The sequence below is a fragment of the Pristis pectinata genome, chromosome 24 (genome assembly GCF_009764475.1).
Source record: "Pristis pectinata isolate sPriPec2 chromosome 24, sPriPec2.1.pri, whole genome shotgun sequence".
NCBI classification, from domain to species: Eukaryota; Metazoa; Chordata; class Chondrichthyes; order Rhinopristiformes; family Pristidae; genus Pristis; species Pristis pectinata.
This window is the reverse complement of record NC_067428.1, coordinates 19,020,266-19,039,836: the sequence shown is the minus strand read 5'-3', so window position 1 is coordinate 19,039,836 and position 19,571 is coordinate 19,020,266. Positions and strand designations below refer to the sequence as shown.

At 39.5% G+C, this 19,571-nt stretch overlaps 1 protein-coding gene across 2 annotated transcripts in view; it reads left to right on the top strand.

The window, feature by feature from the left end:
• The window catches only part of gng7 (guanine nucleotide binding protein (G protein), gamma 7), a 119,803-nt gene that overhangs the window by 32,193 nt on the left and 68,039 nt on the right, over positions 1-19,571 (top strand). The window contains exon 3 of one of the 2 annotated variants that reach the window (XM_052037581.1): positions 11,635-11,748. The exons of the other annotated variant lie outside the window; for it this stretch is intronic. The gene's annotated coding sequence lies outside the window, so the exon portion shown is untranslated. The remainder of the gene's footprint in view (positions 1-11,634; positions 11,749-19,571) is intronic. 2 annotated transcript variants of the gene reach the window in all.

The window sequence follows — 19,571 nt, the reverse complement described above, 5'->3', positions numbered from 1 at the left end:
GATGGGCTGAATGATATATTGTGACATAATCAGCATGTGGGTGCTTGTGAAATTGGATCCAAACAGATTCTGTTGGAAGAGAAGGTGAAATTATAGGATGACTTTGCCTCAAAGACAATATTTGCAAAGCTGTGGTGATCAGCCAGCTATTCAGCTAGGACATTGACATTGTGTTTTACTGAATCCATACATTACTTGTTTGGACAGTATGTTTGATCAAATCAGTGGGATGCTAGGAATCTCCATTTTTCTACTGTGCTAATTCATGGACTAGTGTCGTACATAATTGGTTTTTATTCTTGATAGATGTTCCCAAAAAGCTTGCAGGGAAGCATGTTGTGCTGCTTAACTGGAGTGAAAGATTTTCAGATTCATTAAGCTAGTTCGGATGTTAATTTAAAACTAACAGGTTTCCTGTTGTAACTAAGTAGCTGTGTGAAATATGGCCAGACTCGTGTCAACTAGATTATTTCAATTATACGGGGCCTTGATAAGACTGCATCTGGAGTGCTGGGTTGAATTTTGGTCTGCCATAGGAATGCAATGCAGATTCACTAGATTGGTTTTCTGATGGTGGCTGTATAAGGAGAGTGGTTAGACTGGCATGTATTTTCAAGAGTTTAGAAGATTGGGTGGTGATCTCATTGAGATTCTAAATTCTATCAGTAAGCTAGTTGTGGGAAGGATATTTTCCTCAGCTGTGGATACAACCATGGGTCATCTAGCATAATGGTGAGGCCAGTTACAACTGAGATGAGAAATTTCTTCATGGTTATGAATCTTTAGAACTCTGTACCCCAGAAGATAGTGGATCTCAATCACCACTTGCATTCAAAATTGGGATATTAAGGGAATTTAACAATTTGGGCATAGTGCTGGAAAATATTACAGAAGTAGCAGGTGGGCCATGATCTTGATAAATGACAGTAGGCTCAAAGGGCCAGATAGCCTACTTATAAAACCTGATCCTAATCAGGTTCTGGGTTTGTGGACCATGCTTTATATGCTCATGCACTAGTACAATCTAAATGTCAGTTTTGTAACTTCGGTTTCTTTCTTACCAAACTTTAACCCATACTAAACTCAATAAACTGCTATCTGCCCCTTTATAAATAAAATAGTGCAGAAGTAATTGATCTGGCATAATATAATGGCTGTGTCTGCCTGTCATTTCTTGATGCTTTACTCTAATTGTGTTTCTGAAGCACTCCTCAGATGGTTGCCTGGTACTTCTGTCAGCAACACTACATTATTGCAATACAGATGATGAGTGAGTGGATGTATGTGGAGATGGAAGTTCTTTTTGCCATCTTTCAATAATTCTTGGATCTGGGATTGGTGCCAGCAAACTGGAGAGTTATAAATGCCTTAATTGCTCATAAATGAGGGGAGAGGTATAAACCAGGTAATTATTTATTGTGTTCAATGGTGGAAAGATAATGAGCAACTATAGTGAAGGACAACATAGTTTTTTTTAATAATGACAATTGACAAAGCTAGTAACTGGATAATAGTACTGGGGGAGAGAAATTATTATTGATTGGATGTACTTACAACACAGAAATGTGCAGTGCAACCTACCAGAGAATGAAGTGAAGGCAAATTGCCTTCTTAATTGTATACAAATCATATTGGACATGAGGGCTGTGAATTCCACATTATGGAATGAGATTTTGTCTTCTAAACCCTAGACTGCCCAGAGAGTATATGTGTAGTCTGCTTACTACCTTATAGGATAATTCTTCCATACAAAAATCAATTTTGGCTCTTGTTGCACTCTTTACAAAATATATCCTTTGATAGGGAGAACAGACCTATACACAATATTCAAGGTGTGATCTCACCAGTGCGCTACATAATTGCCGTAAACCACTTTTAATCTCGTACTCCAAATCCTTTTGCAGTGAAAGGCCAATGTAACATGCAGGTACAGCAAACAAGTGTTAACTTTAAATGAGTTATTTACTGGGATACCCAGGTCCCTCTTTGAACTCTTGCCACTTAAATAAAAATGCTGTCATCTTCTATCACGGTGGTTGACCTCTTTTTTTTTCTTTCTACATTACATTCCCTCTGCCTTGTCCATTTACTTTAGCCTGTCTTGTCTTAATCTTTTGACATCCTCTCATAATTCCCACATCAGCAAACTTGGAAATGTAGCACTCTCCCCATCAAAATTATCGATATGAATGGTGAACATCTGGGATACCAGTTGTGATCCCTGTAATACCCCACTAGTTTCGGCCTCCCAACTCTAAAATGACCCACTTTATTCCTACTGTTTTCTATCTATTGACAATTCTTCAATCCTTGTCAATATATTACTCGCAAATCCCGCACGTTCTAATTTTGTTTAATGTTCTCTTATGTGGCGCCTTATCAAAAGCATTGAGAATCCAAATGTATCAAATCCACTGGTTTTTCCCATGGCTTTTGAGTTGATATTAACAGAATAGATAACAGAATTGTCAACATTTCTTTCTCATAAGTGTATCTTGACACTGCCCGCTCTTATTTTCTAACAGCTCTGTTACTATTTTTAGTAACAGATTCTAGCATTTTCCCCAACTTCTGCTGTCAGGTTAACTGGCCTAATAGCTTTCCTCTTTCTCCTCTCCCTCCTTTCTGAATTCTGAAATTTTCCCACTCCTCAGATTTTTGCTGCTTCTCTTGTCAAGATAAGCTAAGTGTTGTTCTAATGCTATCTTTGATTTGATACCACCTTTAATTCTCCTGTTAGCCATGGTTGAACCACTTTTTTTTTCCCCCGTTAAATTTGTTCCGTGAGGTAATGTGTATTATTGTAAACAATGTTTTAATGTTAGCCGTTGTTTGCCTACTGTCATGCAGTAATACAGTTTCCCCAATCTACACCAAATGCCTTAGTAGTTTGCTTTATTGATACTTAAGAAGCTTACTTAAATTTATTATAATATTCATTGTATTATAATCATCGTTCCCTAAAGGCCACTTAATGACTGGACCATCAATTAACCCTTTCCCATTGCACAATACTGGATTAAAAATGGCCCATTCCCTCTTAGTCTTTCCAAAATACTGATCTGGAAGCCATCTCATGTACACCAAATACTACTAATTTGCTTTACCAAGTCTACATGTCCCACTTGATTACTGTATTCCTGTTATATGCACTTTAACTTAGCTATTCTGATGTCCTACACAACCACTTGTTTGAAAGCTGATGGTTTTCTACCCCTTCCCGTTTCCTTTATTTCACCCAAATTGATTTGACAATTGACTTTTCCAAGCTAAGATCCTCCTCTTCTGCCATTATCCCATCATTTATTGTCAAGGTTGTCCTGCCTTTTTCATGTTGCCTAATTCTTGTAAAAGTATCCTGGAATATTTAATTCACTATTTTGGTTACTTGGCAACCACATCTCTCGTGATCTGCCCAGGTATTCTTATAAAATCTTACAAGCATCAAGAGACTAGTGTCTGAATTGGGAGAGCCGTCCCATTAATCAAGCAACAGCGTGAGACTCCTTGTATAAATCTGTGAGAGCAACTACATGCCATACTACCCCATCGCATTCCATGGGTCCATCCTGTCCCAGCAGCAGAACTCTAACCTTGGACCTCACAGTGCATTGGGAGGGAAGAGCCTTGGAGTCATCAACATTGATTCCAGACCACGAGGTTTCTTGTTATCAGGTCAAACAAAGTGTTTCAGGCAGGTTCATCCATGATCTTGTTGAATATAGAGTAGGGTTGAGGGGATGAATGGCTTTCTCTTGTTTCTTGTGTTCTTTCAATAAATATATTGCCTCTAATTCTAAATACTCTAACTTTATTTACCTTATCGGAAACTTTCTGAAAATTCAAATATACCCCATCTACTAGTTCCTACCAAATACAGCTTCACACCTCCAACAGATTAGTCAAGTCTGGTTTCACTTTCACCGATCCGTGTTAACTATGTTGGATCAAATTCTAAGTATCTCAGTATTGTAACCTTTATTTTGGATTCTAGCATTTTCCCACCTACAGATGTCAGATAGTTAAATGAGTGGGAGGAACACCAGGTGCACCCAAAGAGAGGTGCCAGCCTAGAAAAGCAGCAACACGGGTGTCCTAAACAACATACAATTCAGTTAAGCAAATCAATGACCAATGGATTAGATCAAACCTCTTGCAATCCATCCAGATCCTGTCATAAATGCTAGTGGGTAGTTTTTGTTTTCCTTGATTCTTCATTGTTTTGGTGGGGGGGATGGGGATGAGAGAGGAGAGGAGAAGGGATTTGGGGGGGGGGGGGGATGAGAGAGGAGAGGAGAAGGGATTTGGATGTCAGTGACAAGGCCGGTTATCCTGAGAAGATGGTGTTGATCACCTGTTTACATACTATATTTTTTCTGGTGAAGGAGCAAAGGTTAGTCAAAGGCTAAGAATCCTGTGGCAATTGATTCTCTACCTGACAACCCAGGTTCTCCAAAGCACTAGTCAAGAATATGTTGAAATATACTCCACTTGGTTGGGTGAATGTAGCTTTTTTTTTAAATAAAACTCTAAGCTTGACAAGTGATCCACTTGGAATATTTTTCAATCAATGATGCAAAGTGGCTGCAATGTGGACCATCTACAAAATGCATCAGTTATTCACATAGATTACTCCAACAGCTCCTCCCAAAACCAACTTCTACAATCAAGAAGGGAAAAAGACAGCAATTGTGACAGAATGCTACCACCTGCATGTTTTCCTTCAAGTTAAGAGTATGTTTGGAATGTACTTCTGCCATCCTGGCTTGGAAATGTATCATTGTTCTGTCATTGCTGGGTCTAATTCCTGGAGTTTCCTACCTCAATAGAATGTACATGACCAGAACTCCAGTGGTTCAACAGTCATAGTTCACTAAAGTACTGAAACGGGCCCTTTGGCCCACCACATCCATGCTGATCCTTTGTGCCCATCTACACTAACCCTATTTGCCCACATTAGAATTGTATGCTTTTGTGCCTTGCCTATTTAAGTGCCTGTCTAAATTTCTCTTAAACAGTCCACCATCACCTTGAGAGCAATGAGAAAGAAGCAGTAACAGCAGCCCTACCAGCAGCACCAACATTTAAAAACTGAATTTAAAATGGATCAGAAGGCTTGATTCCAGAACTTTAACTGACAGTACATTGTTTTCCTATCTCCGTGTGGAAATGAGATTACCTTTCATTCTGAAAGTACAAAAGATGTTTATCATACCAGCATAATTGATGGTATTTACGCCTCTACTCTGGAGGAGCATTTGTTCAGAAGCATTGTACCTTTCTCTTAAATGTTTCTATCTTTGGTCTTTTGACGGAGTAACACAGATCTGTTGTATATTTTTTAAAATTTAGCTCTTTCCAGTTTTACCCATTATTTCAACTATGATTATTGCTTTATTTGCATGTCTCTCCTCCAGATGAAATGTTGGATTTGCCAGGTTAGCCTAGCAATAGTTTGTGGATGTAAAGTTGCAAATAATGCACAAGAATAAGGGAACTTTAGATGTCAAAGTTGAGGCTAAACACAACTTGCACTAGCAAAAGTCATCTAGCCAGTCTTCATCTTGCTATGGGATTATGTGCAAATTAGTTCTGTTTACCTGCAATATCTTCCGAATGATCAGGCATTTCACAAATATTTTCTTTCTATCTTTTATAAATGTGTTTCTGTTGATGCAGTAGGCATGTGTATCACATATCCAAATGCTGTTGATGCCAAGAAAAGTGAGCCAAACAGACCATCTTCATGGGAAGAAGGAAGATAAATCTTTAATTGTGCCATTTTCTTCTAAATTGTGGCCTCTTGCATTCACACTTCTGCATTTGTGTAGGGGTGGTATGAGTGGGCAGTCTGTTGGGTGAGGCTTGTATGTAATGCAGTAAGAGTGTAGTTTGGGAAATCTGACAATTTTCATCAGAGCCAAGCATTTGTCACTCATTTTCTCTCTGAAGAGGAGGTGGAAGCCCTGCAAATAAAATGGATCTTATTTGTATTGGGGAAACCATCAAAAGTAAAGCATGCATGTGGTTTGAACTCTGGGTCAGGTGGTGGGGGGGGTGGTGTTGGCGGGGAAGTAATGCAACATATTAAGCAAAGCGCACATATGAGCTTGTTTAAATTACCAGTACCTTTCAGAATTGACAGAAGGAATTGTAGTTGGTAATGGAATCTTGCTAAATCTGAATAACTCCATCTCCTAAGTACATTTAAGCCAGTTGTAGTACACCACTACAGCCTAGGCTAATGTCACAGAGTCAAACTTGCAATCAGATCAAGTAGCGGTTTTATTGATCTTCAGGATTGAAATTTGAGTTCTTCTGAAATTGGTGCGCAATCTATTGTAGTGGCATTACAGAAATGAAGGTGTAATTTATCAAGTTCTTAAATTAGGGATTTTTTGTGGAATATGCTGAAAAAGAAAATGTACTTCAATTACCCTGGTTTTCAGCTTAACAGGAAGGCTTTTTGTTATTTAGTCATTGTTTGCTTCCATTTTGTCAACAGAACACCCTTCTTAAAAATGTGTTTAATTTCATGTTGTATTGAGTAATAGCAACTAAAATTAAAGTAGATGGCTCTGTATTGGTATCCAATACAGCTTTTGACTTCCTCAAACAGGTCTTGCAGTATCATTTGAATATTAAACATAAATGTACAACATAGTTTGTGTGCACTTTATTGTGTTTTGTCAAGACTGATCAAGGAAAAACCTGACCCACTAACTCCTGGCTTTGATTGTTACTTGAGCAGAGACCCATCTATGTCCCGAGATGAATGCTATTTGGGATATTTGTCATCTTAACCTTCTGTTCTAAGAACAATCTCAGTTCCTTCAGTATCTCCACGAAACCTGTCAAATTTTTGATGATTGATATTTTTCTATATTAATGCAACACAAGTACAAGCTGTTTAATTTTTCTTTTAAAACCCATTCGTTTTTCTAGTTCCACCATTTTATCACACTTCAGAAATGTGCAACAATTTGTAATGACTTTTGTGAAAAGTATAATAGAAACTAGTTTCTCTTTTTTGAAAATATGACTTTCAAATGAAATTCTTCTGTGAATAATGTACAGTAAATCTTAATAATCTGGCATCCGATTTGTTCAGAAATCCTGAGAGTGGCATCTGCCTCACGTTTGTCCAGAATGTGAGCCAGGAGTCCAGAATCACATTTATTATCACTGATACAGGTCGTGAAAGTTTGTTTAGTGGTAGCAATACAGTGTAAGATATGAAGACATAAAAAATTACTATAGTGCAAAAGAGGAATAATGAGGTAGTGTTCATGGACTGTTCAGAAATCTGACAGTGGAAGGGAAAAAGCTGTTCCTGAAACATTGAATGTGGGTCTTCAGGCTCCTGTACCACCTCCCCAATGGTAGTAATGTGAAGAGGGCATGTCCTGGGCAGTGAAGGACCTGAATGATGGATGCCACCGCCTTGAAGCATGCCTTTTGATGTCCTTAATGGTGGGGAGGGTTGTGCCAGTGATGGAGCTGGCTGAGTCTACAACCCTCTGCAGCCTGTTTTGATCCTGCACGTTGGAGCCTCCATACCAGATGGTGATGTAACCAGTCAGAATGCTCTCCACCATACATCGAAAGAAATTTGCAATAGTCTTTGGTGACCTACCAAATTTCCTCAACCTCCTAATGAAGTAGAGCCGCTGGCATGCCGCCTTCATGATTGCATGAATGTGTCAGGCCCAAAGTATCCTCTGAGATGTTGACGCCCAGGAACTTGAAGCTGTTCGCCCTTTCTACCACTGACCCCTCGATGAAGACTGGTGTGTGTTCTCCTGACTTCCCCTTCCTGAAGTCCACAATCAATTCTTTGGTGTTGCTTACACTGAGTGTGAGGTTGTTGTTCTGACACCACTCAACCAGCCGATCTATCTCACTCCTGTATGCATCCTCATCGCCATCTAAGATTCTGCCAACAATGGAAGTGCAGGTAAGGTGTATAGCCAGGGCTGCGATCCAGACTGGGCCAGAGATGTAGTTGGGGTCCAGAACACCAGGGGTCAGGAAAATGGGTAGGCTTGCAATCACAGCCAGGGTCCAGAGTGCTTGTATATTTCTCACTTCCTTTAAACTCACCAGTTTGTATAACATGCAAAAAAAAATTGAGTATAAATAGGAGTAACATCCAATAGTCCTGAAAACTTGCTAGTCTGGTGCTATCAAAATCCTGAGGATCCTGGATTACTGGTGTTTTATTGTATGGGTACTTACAGATCTGATCAGGAGTAATTTATTCACATGGGTTGTGATTTCTGGAATTCTCTACCCCAAAGGACTTCTGATGTTTTAAGCATTTTCAAGGCTGAGGTTTTATTACTATTTAACATGAAAGGGATAAAGGCATATGGGGTTTTGGCAGCAAAGGGAAACTGAGGTAGGAATTTAACCATGATCTTGCTAAATGGCAGAGCAAGCTCAGGCTGTCCAACCCACTCCTCTTACTGCTATTCCTAATATCCTTCTGTTCTGAAGTGCAATTGCATCCAATTTATTCAAAAGTTTCATAATTTTATATAAACTAAATTTAAGTATTTAAAATCTACTCTGGGGTAGCTTCTTATTAACTAACCAAGTGGAACAGTGGAGGCTCAATGCAGTATAAAAACTAACTGGAAATTTGCAATCAAAGCCAGAAAACTTCAGATGCTGGAATTTTGAAGCTAAAACTAAATGCTGGAAATGCCTACTGGGTCAAGTAGCACCTGTGAAGAGAACAGGGTTGATGTTTTGGGTCGGTGACCTTTCATCAGAACTGGGAAACTACTTTGTCAAATAGAATAGCAATTTTTGGTTATGATATTGTTAAATTTATACTTGACACATTCTGAGCATTGATTTTTGTGGCGGCAATTATTAAATATAAATTGAACTAATGCAGGAAGGTTTGTTATTATACTTAGGGTTGGAAGTGGCAGTATCATTGTGTATTGGAAGTTTTTTTTTGAAAGAACAGTGGTGGCATTGTCAGACTGATGATTCCTCCCATGGTGAAAGCACATCATATTCAGTTGCTCTCATTGCTTTTGGCCCTGAGCATCTAAAATGTCAATAATCTGTATTTATAAAGTCAATAAAGTAAGAGTTTCTGTATATCATATTACAGTACTTGACAGTGTAGTAGATTGTGCAGTTTATAACCACTCTTCGTCTTCACACCTTAAAAATATTGTTTTGTTGCCAAATGAACCCATTGCTCTGATTTCTGTGAATGCTGCACAGTCTACAACAGAATGTTCAAGATCTGCATTTCCAGTGAATCTTCCCTGTCACTAGGCTGTACTTTTAGGTTTGATCTTTGAACAGCAACACATGTTTTCAATCAATAGCTGAAATGTGTTCTACTTGAATTTTTTTCCCACTTACTGCTTCTAATGGGCATCTCAATGCAATAGTAGATATAAAATATCAACTAATTGTATCACTGCAGTGGAAGCTGACACTTTGTGCAGAATTACAAAATCATTACATGGATTAGAACCAAACCAAGATGTATCAAGCATGTATTGCCTTCAGTACATGTAAGGGGCGTGTTGCTTTGCAATCAAACCTTATTATCAAGCCTGTATTTGCATGTAAACTCAAAAGTATGGTCCCTGGAACTTGATTTTAATTAGACTTTTTTAAATTCAAATTCCAGCACTAATGTTTAAACTAATATCTGGCTCCTTTTCTCAGCAGCAGATTTGTATATCTTGTTTTTAGTTTTGCTTTATTCTGGATTAGAGAATTGAGACCAGCATAGATCAGTTATGATTGTGTTGAATGGTGGGGCAGGCTTAAGGGGCCTGGTGGTTTTCCCTTTTGTATTGAGATAAGGCCCAATGTACAATTTTTCTTTCATTTAATTTGTTTTGTTTACTGTATGTAGTTCCCTATCAACCCATAAACCAAATGTGATACAGTGGTTTATGGCCCACTAGTTTCCTGCAATCTCTCAGCAGTTCTGTATTATTCCAATGTTTTACTATAAATTATTAACCCATGGTTTTCTCAATAGGATTCTAATTATTTTGTAAAGCTTCATGATGGTTATCAATAAGTCAAAAGGTGATAAAAATGAATCTATTTGTTGCTTCCCCACCAAACTTTCTTGTTAACTTTTTCTTGTAGAGAAGATCATAGTTGAGCCCAGTCATATTTTCAATATATACCATCATGGCTGATACAATTTACCATCTTCTCTAACCCAGCATTAAGATGATCAGAGCGCATCACTCCTATACTGGCTGAGATAAACCCACTCTCGTAATCAAGCTGTTCAGTCTTGTAATATGATTCTGAAACACTTGCTATAATACACAAGGCCACGCAAGTGGAGAGGGGCCATTGGAATGGTGGAGAGGAACTGATTTTAAATTGTTTCAACAATTTGATTTTGTAGATAAATATACTGAAATGGTACCTTTTCTGCAACACAAAGATTATGTTCTATCCTTTAACTGTGCTGTAATAGTACAATTGTTTTCCAGGGTTGAATGAGAGACAGGACTGTAAGTTCCTTCTATGATCATGAGACTCAGATGCAGTATGGGTTACCAGGTCACTAATTTGGCACTGGTTGGAAAGTGTTTGTGTGGAGTTAGGATCAGGTTCTGCTGTGCCTCTGCCAGCATGTGCTCCATACCCCTTTTATAAAACTAGCTGACACTTGCTATTTACATTTGGTACAAGTATATGTACCTGGCAAAGGTACAAAAGACTAATTGTTGTCGGAATATGTCCTACAGGGGCTGACTCCTCTAATGCAAGTAAACAAAAAAATTTTTGACATGGGGAGAAAAATCATTCTGAAAACCTTTTCTGTCATTGTAATGCCAGTTTGGGTCATGCATTAAGCTACAAAGTCAAATTGTTGAACATGTTCTATTAAAATGCAGAAGTTTTGCTTTTGAAGCTGATAATTGTGTTGTAAGTAAACTCTACCTGCCATTTTAGAACCATGTTTTGAGTTGTGTATATACACAAGTATGGCATGCGGAAGCAAGAAATGTTGCATCAGATGGTCTGATTAAGTATCTGTCTTTTGAAGGAGATTATGTTGGGTAGCAATGAAAATAAACAAAAAAGCATTATTGCAAGCATTTTTTAAATTGGTATGGTGAACTTGTATACCTCTATCATAGGTTTATCCTCTTGCACATGTTTGCATATATTTGGTTTCACGGTTATCTCTCCAATATCTATTAAACCTAATAATGATGGTTGGGAGAGGACTGGTCTTGTCCATGCAAATGTAATTAGCAAGATTGAGATTTGGTCTCTTTTGAAATGTGTATCTTGTAATAGTGGTATATATTCAATATTAACAGCAGTCGGGTCCTCTGATTTGACATTGAGTGACAAATTAGTAACAATCATCTGAATGTCACTATTGAAGCTGTATTAACGAACTAATTAAGGGCTTTAACTTCTGCCTGCCAGGCAAGAAACCAATTTACCCAACCTTGAGCCAGATTGCATGAGATTGGGGAAGATGGGTGAGAAAATTGTTTACAAAATTAAAATTTAATTCTTTGGTTTCTAAAATGAATTTTAGTATTGCTAATCTTCAGTCCCACTTCATTTCTACTGCTGTATGTTAAAAGGCAAAATGTTGGTTTTCGACAGATGGAACTCTGCAGCAATTCTCGTAACCAAGTTAAATGAGCAACGGAGCAACAAAAAAACTCTGAAATGCGCTCTGAAATGTGGTGAGGTTTGCTGTGTATGCAATAGAGGCAGGTATGTGAGTGGGAATCTGCTTGGGCATGCACACTGCTTATAGTATGTGCACTTCCTTTTGGTATAAGACAATGTCATGACTTGAAAAGAGGGAAGGCTACTGTCAGTTATAACAGTATTTGAAACAAATACAGCATTATTTACTCACTTCTGAACGATAGAAGCAATATGCATACCCTCGTTGGTTTACAAGCAAACTGTCAGAGGTCATCAACATATTTTGATCGGCTGCAACTTGATTTCCAGTGAAAGGGATTGTCCACAAGTGAATGCTGCAGTCTAGCATGTTTTGTGCAGGACTGTGCTGAATGGCATGCTGAAGCTTGTTTGAACCCCCAAAGGTTCTTTGGGGGAAGGCTACAGTATGGGGTCCTCCCAGCTGAAACTGAAGGGCTGAGTCCAAGGTAATAATTATTTGAATGTATTGTTGAGGGAATGTTTGAGACTGATAAATTGATGATGCTGATGTATTATGTTTATTTACAATATGTGCAGTATGCCTGGTTCAGTAAAGGGAGGCAATGTGATGTCTTGTGTTATATAAATTTAGATATTTTATGAATAAAGTATATTTTTGGGAGAAAAAATATTTCCCTACTTTGCTTCTGGGGACACCAACAAATCTTGTCAGTTATTATCTGCAACAACCCTATATTCTACTTTGTACTTTTATTTTTGACCCATTAAATTCGGCTCCAATTAATTTGATTTTAAGTTCTGAGTAGAAAGTTTTAAGAATTGAAGAAGCTATTCTGCTAATTAGTTAGATCCTTACTGAAGATATTAAAGATGGTTTAAACGCACTCTACCATTTTCACGAAACTGGTATGTGAAAGCTATATAGGCAAAGATCACTTTTAGCCAGCATGTCATCTGTTTTGAATTTATTTCATAACACCTTGACCAAGAAGTAATAAAAATGCTAGTTTATAATTCATGGTATCAGTGTTTTCTCCATTGCAGTGTTAATTATTTTGTTGCATTAAGATTGTACTATTACTATGGACTTTTATTAAAAAAGTGTTTTTCTTAATTTAGTTTTGTTGGTATAATCATCCTTTGGAACCTCATGCAAGGAGTTTGATTTCATCTTTTCACTGAAATAAAGATGAATATTTCCAGGCTTTTCAAACTTCATTGTGTAAGCTGACTGTGTTTTTAAATTGGGTGCCCATTTTGTTTTTGTTTTGCACCATTGACAAAGGACAAAGCTCATTTTCATACTTCTGTCTAGGGGCACAGGCTAGTTGTAGCATACATAGTCATAGAGCACAGAAACAGGCCCTTCAGCCCATCTAATTCATGTCGACCTGGTTTTCTGCCTAGTTCCATCTACCTGCACCCAGACCATAGCCCTACATACTGGGTAGGATTCTGGGTAGTGTGGAGGAGCAGAGGGACCTGGGGGTCCATATCCACAGATCCCTGAAAGTTGCCTCACAGGTGGATAGGGTAGTTAAGAAAGCTTATAGGATGTTAGCTTTCATGAGTCATGGGATCGAGTTTAAGAGCCGCGAGTTAATGACGCAGCTCTACAAAACTCTAGTTAGACCACATTTAGAGTACTGTGTCCAGTTCTAGTTGCTTCATTATAGGAAGGATGTGGAAGCATTGGAAAGGGTGCAGAGGAGATTTACCAGGATGCTGCCTGGTTTAGAGTGTGCATTATGAGGAGAGACTAAGGGAGCTAGGGCTTTACTCTTTGGAGATAAGGAGGATGAGAGGAGACATGATAGAGGTATACAAAATATTAAGAGGAATAGATAGAGTAGACAGCCAGTGCCTCTTTCCCAGGGCACCAATGCTCAATACAAGAGGGCATGGCTTTAAAGTAATGGGTGGGAAATTCAAGGGAGATATCAGAGGAAGGTTTTTTTACCCAGAGTGGTTGGGGCATGGAATGCACTGCCTGGGGCAGTGGTGGAGGCAGGTACATCGGTCAAATTCACGAGATTGCTAGATAAGCATATGGAAGAATTTAAAATAGAGGGATACGTGGGAGGAAGGGGTTAGATAGTCTTAGACGAGGTTTAAAGGTCAGCACAACATTGTGGGCCGAAGGGCCTGTATTGTGCTGTACTGTTCTATGATTCCATGATTCATACCTCTCGCATTCATGTACCTATCCAAACTTCTCTTAAATGTTAAAATTGAACCTGCATCCACCACTTCCGCTGGCAGCTCATTCCACACTCACACCACCCTCTGAGTGAAGAAGTTCACCCTCAGATTCCCCTTTACATATTTCACATTTCACTCTCAACCTATGACCTCTAGTTCTAGTCTCACCCAACCTGGGGGTGGGGGGGGGTGGAACCTGCATGCATTCACCCTATCTATACCCCTCATAATTTTGTATACTTCTATAAGATCTCCCCTCAAATTCCTGAACTCCAGGGAATGAAGTCCTAACTTACTCAACCTATCCCTGTAAGTCGGGTCCTCGAGTCCCGGCAACATCCGTGTAAATTTTCTCTGCACTCTTTCAAGCTAATTGATATCTTTCCTGTAGGTAGGTGACCTGAACTGCACACAATACTCTAAATTGGGCCTCACCAATGTCTTGTACAACTTCAGCATATCATCCCAACTCATGTATTCAATGCCCTAATTTATGAAGGCCAATGTGCCACAAGCTCTCTTTAGAACCCTATCTACCTGTGATGCCACTTTCAAGGAATAATGGATTTGTATTCCCTTTGTTTTACTGCACACCTCAGAGCCCTACCATTCACAGTGCAAGTCTTACCCTGGTTTGTCCACCCCAAGTGCATCACCTCACTTTTCTGCATTAAGTTGCATCTGCCATTTTTCAGCCCATTTTCCCAGCTGGTCCAGATCACTTTGCAAGCTTTGATAGCCTTCCTTGCTCTATACTACGCCCCCAGTCTTGGTGTCATCTGCAAATTTGCTTAGCCAGTTTACCACATTATCATCTAAATCACTAATGTAGATGAGAAACAACAACGGACCCAGCAACAATTCCTGTGGCACACCACTAGTCACGGGCCTCCAATGAGAGAGACAACCATCTACGACCACTCCCTGACTTCTCCCATTAAGCCAGTGTTAAATCCAATTGACTACTTCACCTTGAATGCCAAGTGATGTAACCTTCTGAAGCAGTCTCCCATGCAGGACATTGTCTACATAGACTTCAGCAAGGCCTTTGACAACGTCCACCACCCTCCCTTCATCAACCTTTCTGGTAACCTCCTCAAAAAACTCTTAGATTGGTTAGACATGACCTGCCATACACAAAGCCATGTTGACCATCCCTAATCAGGCCCTGTCTATCCAAATACTTGTATATTCTGTCCCTCAGAATACCTTCTAATAATTTACCCCTGACTAACGTCAGGCTCACCTGCCTATAATTTCCCGATTTATTCTTAGAGCCTTTCTTAAACAACAGAATAACATTAGCTATCCTCCAGTCCTCCGGCACCTCACCCATGGCTAAGGATGTTTTAAATATCTCTGCCAGGGCCCCTGCAATTTCTGCACTAGCCTCCCACAAGATCCAAGGGGACACCTTGTCAGGCCCTGGGGATTTATCCACCCTAATTCGCTTCAAGACAGCAAGCACCTCTTCCATAATCTAGATATGGTCCATGACCTCACTATTTTTCCTCATTTCTATAGGCTCTGTGTCTGTCTCCTGAGTAAACACAGATGCAAAGAATCTATTTAAAATCTCCCCCAACTCTTTCGGCTCCACGCATAGATGACCGTGCTGATCTCCAAGAGGACCAATCTTGTCCCTTGCTATCCTTTTGCTTTTAGTATAGCTATAGAGACTCTTGGGCTTCTTTCACCTTGTCTGGCAGAGCAACGTCATGTCCTCTTTTAGCCCTCCTGATTACCCTTTAAGTGTTCTCTTGCATTTCTTACGCTCAAGCATCTCATTTGATCCTAATGGCCTATACCTGATATGCTCTTTTTTTTAAAACCAGGGCCTCATACAATGTCACTCTTGGCAAAACTTAGTATTCTGATTACTTTTTTTGGAGCAATGTAGGCTTTCTCATCTGGGATGAGCTGCCAGGATTTGGAGGCAGAAACAGTAACAGCATTTAAGAGGTATTCTGACAGGTACTTGAATGAAGTTTACATAGTAGGCTTTTCACACTGTCCTTAACATCAAGAATTTGCATCCAAAAGGAGCATTATTCAATGTAAGCAAGTATCACAGCCCAGGAAGGTACTGGATTTGACTATGGATCTATACCAAGTTGCTGATTTCATGGTGGCAGTGAAGAATGTCAACTGACTTTATTTGGTAAATTTACTGTGAATTTAAACATTCACAGCACTTCATGCTTTTTTTTTTGCAAAATCTACTTAAATACATTTAAAGAAAAAAACTTGCAGCCTTCAGTGCACTACAGCCTCCATACTTCCCCCTACATTATCTGAGGTGTATAAACCTCCTGTCCTATAAAGAAATGTATTAAAGAAATCCCAGACCTTAACCTTTTGTGCAAAGACCTGATGTCTCATGAATGATGCGTTAGTGTGATTCACTGGTGTCTTTTACATCTGGTGATCTATACATCAGAAAGCTACTATACATCTTCCATAGAAGTGGGGCTTATCTGTGGGTTGATTAACACTCTTCATTGTGTAGGTGGTGTGAAGCAGTGTGGGAGGGATTCCTCTGTTAAAGGCTGCATCTCTGATGCAGCCACTGCGTCATTTCATTTACATAACGTGCTCGTCATGGGAGGTGGCATGACGGTGCATTCACTAATGTCTGTTGGAAACATTTTTTGAACCATTACCCGCAGTACACTGTTGCTGTATTTACAAACTAATCAGAGGAATGAAGCTTGTGGGGGAACTCTACAGTGTCTGAGCAATTGCTTTTTTAAAAAAGTGTAGTAATCATTGCTTGCCATACCAAATGAAAGTACACAGTTGCTGTGCCATTTCAGTATTATGTGAATCAGGAATGTATTTAGTCTGGCAACAATGATACAAATGAGAAAAGATGCTTATTAATTTCTGGTATTTATCAGATTCTAAACATTTTAAGGACAGCTTAAATGAAAGATTTTAATAAAATCTTTTGAGAAAGGGGAAAATGTGAATCTGTGGCATGTACCATGAAAATTGAGCCTTTTTTTTCTGAAACCAGTTATGATGCTCTGCTGTTTTTCTCAAGTGCATGAAAATGTTTCAAGCTAGGTGTAATTACAGCCCTGCCAATTCTTCCCAACTGGTGTCACTGGATAACAATTGGAAAAGGGAATCCTGTCAGTTTTTTTTCCACTTGAACCTGGTGATGCTGAGACCAGTTGTAATAGTCTTGGTGCCATGCAGTGTGATGCTAGCTGATTCACTGGAATTATTGCATCAAGTTGTAATAATTAAATCTGTGGCCAACAACAACATTTGATGTATTACTTTAGGGGTGGAGGAACATGCATAATGTAATTATTGTTTACTTCAAGGTTTATGCATATGCAGACTTGAACTGCATTTCATCTAAGTTCAGTGTGTTGTATTATTCCAGTATCCAGAAGTACAACTAGTAAAATTGTTTTTAATATACCTGAGAGGGGGCAGTACTTTCAAACTCCTCAGAGTCAGTGCAGCTCTCTGGGACAGACCATGCAGCTCTGTATCAAGTGGCCCAAATCATAGTTGCCATTAAAGCCTCTAGGCTTGTATCGCACACTTACAACCAATTTTCATGTGACAGTGATCTACTGCTAGGTGACTGTATGCTGTCCTCCTTCAGGTTATCGGCATCTCTCCTCAGACCATTGATCCTCAAGGTCATCCTCATGTGCCTTCACAGCCAGATACTCAAGATTACTGTTTTCTGCACCCCACCCCCCCAATGACCAAGGAACCGCAAATGTTCGGCAGCACTTCTGAGTTCAGACTTATGCTCTTCTTTCACCATCAGCATTCCACTGAATTGAGAATTAAAATGTGAATCTTTAGATAAATTGTGCCTCAGTGGAAGCTGAAACTTCCTCTATCAGTGGTTTTGCAATGGGAGTGTCAGTGCCACCAATTCAACTGGAAATACTGCACTTGTATGTTTTCATAAAGTCTTGAGAGCTTTTGAGAAGGACTCCCCCCGTGCTCCTTGGGCAATGTGCTGAGCATCAGCAACAGTCTTCCTTTGTACATTGCCCAATCATAATCCTCATCCTAGGGTATGACTGGCGCAGCACCTCTGGGGAGCTGGCACACCAGTTTCCTTATTCCTCTAACCTGACAGCTGCTTGCTGATGCTAGATACCTATGATTGTCATAGGCCCATCTCTAATCTGACCTCTTGGTGGCAGTGGTTAAGCTAATGTCAGGAGCAGTAAGGGTTTCCTTCTGCACAAATTTTATTTTTGAGACTCCTCACTAAAGGCGAGGAGTGCATGTGAATGGCATTGGATCTCGCTATTCCTAAAGATATAAAAGCATTAATTGCTAAGAGGGAAGGAAGCATGTAAAAGGTTATTTGGATGTTTGCAAAGCTTTCGCCTCTGATATCTTTGTCTTCAGCTTGGCTTATGGCCTGTGATCCCAATGCCTATCAGAAGATGTCCCCACCTTCCAATATTGTGAACCTTGGGCAGATAAGGTTCCTCTGATTTGTTAGGAGAGGAGCACGTCATGGCCAACTGTAAGATCAAAATGCTGCTATGATGTGATTGTCATAAATCAGCTGTGAGTGGGCAAGGTGTTTTAAGTTGCGTAAAAGGTCAGCTGTGTTGGTGTATGTGTGCCTTAAGTCTGAAGGGTGTATGTGAACCTGCTGTAGGTCTATATGAACCTGCTATCCACACAATCACAGGAAGAACATGCAGACTTCACACACAGCATTGAGATTGGGTTTGAGCCCAGGTATCTAGAGCTATGAGGTAGCAGCTCTAGGTAACTGTGCCAGTGTGCTACACCTTATATTAGTAAAGCAAAGTGTGCTCGCTACCCTGCAAATTTTCTCTTCTGGCCAGCTCGGCATTTCCAACGGTGATGTGGTGTAAAAGTGCCCTTTAAATACCAGAGCCCTGGTGTCAATTCAGCAGGAATGATTCTGCAGTTGTGTTTTTCACCTGTTCATCATGAACCATGCATCCAACATCAGAGGAAGCATTACCTTCTCAAACTTGCATAGGTATTTTGGTGTGATCATGATTCGATACAAAGTTCATCCTCCTGAATAGGTGTGGCTTAACTGCATACCTATAGTTTAGTGTTCCTATTTAATAATAATCTAATTCTAGGTATTTCAAGTAGCACAACTGGTGCCTTGTCTTTCTGGAAATATATTCCAGAAATTTCTATAGATTGCATCATTAGACAGTTTAAATGGAGTACAAAACAAGTGGTGTTTTTTTTTGAGAGAGACCTTTTTAATCCTGGACCTGCTTTTGTTTGTGCAAGTTCCATTAGCAGAAGTCTAGATTTTGTGGAAGTCATTAAGTTGTGCAGCCTAGAAACAGGCCCTTCTGCCCACTGTGTCTATGCCATCATGCCTCTCCATACTAATCGCACTTGTCTGCTTTAATTCCATATCCCTCTATGCCCTGGTTATTCAAGTACTTGTCAAAATACCTCTTCAATGCTGTTGCTGTTACTGTTTCTGCCACCTCCACCTCTTGGCAGCTCATTCCAGATATTAATTACTTAATGTGAAAGATTTACCTCTCAGATCTTTTAAAACCTTCTGCCTCTCATGAACTTTTTGCTCTCTAGTTGCAGCCCAAGATGGTAAATTGATGGTAAATTCTATCTACCATTGTCTTGCCCACTTTCCCAGTTAATCTATATCCTGTCACACAACCTTCTGCACTGCCCATTATACTGTA